A 6005-nucleotide genomic window follows, 5' to 3' on the forward strand; every position below is an offset into this window, starting at 1 on the left:
AACAAATTGGCATATTGGCCATCTACATATGCACACATACATGTATATGTCTCATTCCACACATAGTCTTTCACACTGTCTACCAGGAGGTAGGTAGCATGTTTCATCATTAGTCCTCTGGAATAGTGGTTTCTAATTCTTTCAAAGTTGTTTATCTTTACCATATTGTTGTCTTTGGGGTGTATGGGATGTTCAAGGAGGACTAGCCTCTCTGGTGTGAGAACTTATCAAGCCCTTTTCAAGGCTGCTCTTTCACCTTTGGTGTCCACCAACTCCCACCTGTAGCTCCAAGAAGCTGTAGCATGCACAACAGCCACACCCTGGTAAAACCATTTCAGCAGGAGGGGCTAAACCATGTTGAGGGTAACCAACAGGCCTCAAATTTGTCAATGAGTTAAGGGGGCGTCTATCCCACATGTGAAGACTTCCTCTGGCAGAATGGGATGAGATGAGAACAATTTGTTCTAACAACCACGAAGGCAGCTAAAGCAGGTGCTGTGGAGTGCTTAGAGCTTGGTCAGACATCAAAGACACCAAGATCATCCCTGCATCCCAGGCCATCACCAGTCATCCTGACTTTTGTCTCGCCACCTGACTTCCATGACTCAGGAAGAGAGAGTGAGGCTGACAACTTTGTGTAACTCTGCCTCACTTAAATCCAATTCACACACAAGACATCCCCCATGTTGTCATCAGTCCTCTTCAAAAACAAAAGACAAACAACAACATTGTTGTCATTATGTAAACTGATCTTTTTCTGTTTACTTCACACTGCATCAGTTCATACAAGTCCTCTCAGGTTTCTCTGAGACTATCCCCTTCATCATTTCTTAACAGTACAACAGTATTCAATCACATTTATAGACTTTTCAGCCTATACAACTTTTTGTATATATAGACTATATATATTTTGTATATAAAGACTACAATTTTTTAGCCATTCTCCAATTGGTAGTCACCCATCTCAGATTCCAATTCTTTACCACCTCAAAAAGAGCTGGTATAAATATTTTTGTTTCCATCCATAGTTAAAGTTTGTTTTACTTAGCACTCATCTCTCCCTTAATCTACCCTTCCTTGAATTGCCCCTTCTCACTTCTCACCTTTCCTTCCTATTTCCCAGTTGAGTGAAATGTATTTCTATACCCAACTCTGTGTATGTATTCGTCTCTCCTTTTACCAATTCAAATGAGAATGAGGTTCAAGGGTCAACCTCTCTCCCTCTTCTTCTTATGTTGACTCTACTTTTGTACCCTGATTATGTGAGATAATTTTCTATATCTTTCCTTTCCCTTCACCCATAGTGTATTCCTCTTCTCCTCTCTATTTTTCTTTTAACCTTTATCAGTCTCAGCTTCCTCAACTGTAAAATGATCTTTAAGGTCCCTTGTAGCTCTAAATCTACGACTCTAAAGATGCTGTTTTGCTTCCTGACGGTGGCCCACACACAAGTTTTTGGAGGTAGATGGGATTATCATAATGGAGTCCAGAGAGGGTGAGAGACTTTCCCAGCACAGCAGAGCACAGGCCATCAGTAGCCCAGCCAGAGATAAGTAGCAGATAGCCAGAGCTCATACTTGTTCACGGCTTTTCCCATTCTCTGCGTCCCCAAGCCCTCACACATTTTGCCCCATGAGGGGTGTCAGACAAAGAGGAGTCTTCCCATTACCAAGCCCAGAAAACCGATGCCTGACTGCCCCCCAAGTCACACAGTGAGTTTGGGACAGAGTGGAGCCCAGCACCCCTGTCTCCTGGCTCCTGGCCTGGGCCTCTCTCCATTTCTGGAGTTTTGAGGGTAACATAAGGAAGACTACTCAGACCAGTTCCAGGGATTTCACAGCTGTGAATGCAATAGAGGTATAGGTCAGGGCTCCAAGGCATTTCCAGGCTCATGGTATGTCTAATCACTGTCCTTTGCTGTATGGATTTCACAGGTCAGGGAACTGAAAGTTTCCATCCCACATAGGCTGAAGGTCTCCCTGGATGTTGGCCTTCCTCCAGAGTCTCTGATTGGGAGGTGTCCATTAGATTGATCCAACAGGAGAAATATGCCCCATGTCTGTGGCTTGGGCTGGTCAGGTGACTTCAGTAAGTACCACGTCTTTCCTTTGTCCTCCACATCACTAACTCTGTAAAGCCTTTCTGATTCTCTTTTGTTTAATTTTAATTTTCCTATTGTACTCCATAAACCTCATCCTCAGAGAGGCAGCACAATAGAAAAAAACAGCCATAGGCATGGGCTCTGTAAACCTAAGATAAAAATCCTGTGTGCCATTGGACTAGTCACTGCATATCTCTGGGCCTCCAGGTACATCTTCTGTCAATTGTGGGGGTTGGACCAGATGGTATCTGAAGTCCCTTCCACATTCTGTGATCCTCTGTCCTCTCTACCTGACATTACCATCACCACATGTTACTTCTAAGCCTCCAGTTCTCCTGATGTAGGTATGAAGAAACGCTTCCCTTCCCACCCTGGTGTCTCACCTCCTCCTCTGTAGCTCATCAGGGAAAAGGTGGGGATCCCTCAAAAGGTGCTTTCCTAGGTCCTCATTCAAATTCTACTCCATTGCCTCCTCCTGCCTTGGATTCTTGGAGACTCTGCCAGGTCTGACCAAGCCAGAAATGTTCAGAGTGTGGCCCCAGCAATGGACTCTCCATCCTGTGAGGGTTGGCCAAGATCATCTGCAGGTGACCCACCAGAGAAGGACTTTGGCTTTAATTCCAGCTCAGGCAGGCCAGCCACTAAGGTAACTAGGAATCTGTGTTCCTGCTGTGCTCCCACCCCAAGGAAATCCTGGGTCCTTGAAATGTTGCAAGTTTACTCTATGACTGAGGGAAAAAGAAATCAAAAATAACACAAGATAAATTGTCAGTGCTCAGAAAATGGGGAGACAGGCTCCCAAGAGGAGAAAGGAACATCCTAGAGAGACCACAGTCTAGCCAAAGATTTCCCTAAACCCCACACCCATCCCAGGGATGTGGTGGAGCCAGCTGGAACCATCTCACAAGAGCTGATTGTTAAATTTCAGTGTGTGCATTTAAACCTTGGAAATTTGCACACACTACAAATCAAAGCTCGATTTATTGTTCTAATTTTCTAACAAACTGATAGAGAAAATGTTAATAATGCAGATTAAAACTGGAAGTGTGTCCTGCATACATTTGATTTTAGAGAGCTGCTTGTTAAACATCTACCAGCATACCTCTGCCCCCTCATATTCCTTCACCCCATCCATTTGCTGAGCCCTCCCAAACCTAGTTAAAGCCTTTAGTTATTTACCTTCCTCCCTTCCCCTCTTCCCTGCCCCCCCACATCCTCCAGGGCAGTAGCATGAACAAAATGTCTAAGAATTCTTCTGGCTCTAAATTCTGATTATGAATTCTAGTCATGTTCCCTTCTCAAGGAGAACAGAAGAAGACCTTAACACTTCTCTAGGGATTAATTAATGCATGGCATACACATAAACACATACACACATACACACACACACACACACACACACACACTCACACACACACACACTCACACACACACACACACCCCAGTGGAACAGGCTGAAGAAAATGAAAGGCTTAAGAAGGGTTTAGATTAAAGGAATGAGAAAGGGAGGGACTGGAGAGAAGGAATGACTAGGGAGGGGAAAGAAAGCGGACAATGAGAAATTGGGGATGATTTGGAGGGAAAGGAGAGACAGACAGAGATCTAGAGATTCAGACAGATAGATTGAGGAACCTGCTGGTCAGAAGGAAGAGTTCCCAAATCCCTGCTTCTCTACCTTTTCCAATATCCTTTTCACTACACAGCCTCAAATTGACTCTCTCTCCACTGCAGAAATGGCCAGTAGCTACCACAAGTCCACAAATTCTGTGTGCCAAACAGCGATGCCCATACTCCTTTTTAGTTCCAACCTTTCCATGCCACCCTCACTCCAGACTACCCAGCACCTAGCACTGGACAGAAGCTGCAACCCCACTAACACTGATGCTTCTGCCTTATAGCCAGAGGTCAGAGGTCAGACCATGCATGATTGCATTCGCTGGCCTTAACTTGGTGGTGTAAGAGTTCTGACAGTCATGCATTTGGAATCCTGGAAACCAATTCAAAGAGACTCAAGAGAGCAATCAATCAATCAGTAAACATTTATTAATCCCCTACTATGTGCCAGGCACTATGCTAAGCACTGGGAATACAGAAAGAGGCAAAAGACAGTCCCTGCCATCTAAGAGCTTACAATCTAATGGGGAAAACAACATACAAACACACATGTATATGTGCGTGCATGTATATATATATATATAGTATACAAGTATTTGTATGTGTGTATATATATATGTGTGTGTATGTATGTGTGTATATGTATATGTATATGTGTATATATATATATATGTGATAAATAGGGAATAATTAACAGAGAGAAAGCACTAGAACTAAGAAGTCATCCAGTCTAACCTTTCTAAGCTTTCTAAGCAAGAACTTGCTCTAGAGTAGGGGTTCTCAAACATTTTTCATGTCAGAGATCCTGGTGGCAATGTGGTGAAGCCTATGGCTCCATCTCAGAATAATATTTGGCACCTATATTTCAAATATAAAAACTTAAATTTCAGTTAGAAGTTAGTGGAAATAAGGATGTAACACACTCTCCATTTAAGGAGCCTGGTCTCCTCATTTCCCATCAGTCCATGCTCCTCCAAATTTCTATACCCTTGGTCCCTGAAGCCCTTCCCTCCGACTGGAAGGTGGGAGGGTTCCTCCCAGAGCCTTCAAGAACCCCGATCTACTCTGCAGCAAGAAGTGGCATGAGATTGTATTCAAGTCACCTTAACAAGCAATTATTAAATATGAAAGGCAATGTGTTCAGCACTGGGGAGTTTGCAAACCAACTAAACAAAAAAGGATCTGCCATCAAGGAGCTTGGACCTTTATTAAAGTCCTCCTCGGATACCTTGGTTTGGTATAGAGAATTCTAGGTCCCAAAGACTAGGAATATAGAATGCAACTAGATCCTACCAAGCCAGAAGGTCTTCAAGTCTAGACTCAGTACTAGACTGTGTATCTGTTGCCGGAGGCCCAGTCAAAAAAAGGCTCATCATCAGGGGATTGTCCAACAAGTGATAAAAATGTTTGGCCACAGCAATTTATAAAACCATATGTTAATATGTAGAGAGATAGAAATTGGCATTGGTGGAGAAAACACCCACACTGATAAAATCAGAACCCTTTGGAAATATTGATGATAAGATTTGGTAGAATTTCAGCACAAGTCAGATTCCACCCTTACTCTCTACAAAATCTCAAAAATATACTTGGAAGCACCAGTTGGATACATGACCTTGTATATTTAAGGTCACATATCTTGTGAATTGATCTAATGATTCTGTAGAGTAATTTGGAATTAAGTTAAGAAAGTGAAAGGCCTTTGACTCAGAGAACCCACTACTAGGCCTATACCCCGAGGAGGTGAATGATAAAAAGAAAGATCACATGTATACCAAAAAATTCATCGCATCACTTTTGTAGAAGCAAAGAACTGGAAATGATATAGATTGGGGATGTGGCTAAACAAAGTGTGTAATGGGTGGATATAATGGAATATTGCCTAGCCATAAAAATGATGAGTATGAATAAGGGAGGTGGGAGATAATGGAAGTGGCATATTACATGGACTATCAGACTTGCTCAATGTTTTGGTTAGTTTTTGATAAACTGGGTTTTTTTAATCTCTTTTTTTTAATTCTTTTTTTACAAGTGGATGGTTCTCTGGGCAGGAGAGGAATATATTTAGAAATGAAAGTGGTATAAAAGCCAAAGATATTAATAAACATTGAAGATTTTAAAATCACATCATTTAAGAATTAGAGGAGAATTCAAAATAGGATTGGGGTAAACTTCTTAACAAAACATGGATAGTGGTGATCATGAAAGATAAAAGAGATAATTTTAATTATATAAAATTAGAAATCTTTTGCACAAACAAAATCAATGTAGCTAGAATAAGAGAAACTGT

Source organism: Vombatus ursinus, unplaced genomic scaffold (assembly GCF_900497805.2).
Source record: "Vombatus ursinus unplaced genomic scaffold, bare-nosed wombat genome assembly UNPS02014957.1, whole genome shotgun sequence".
Taxonomy (NCBI): Eukaryota; Metazoa; Chordata; class Mammalia; order Diprotodontia; family Vombatidae; genus Vombatus; species Vombatus ursinus.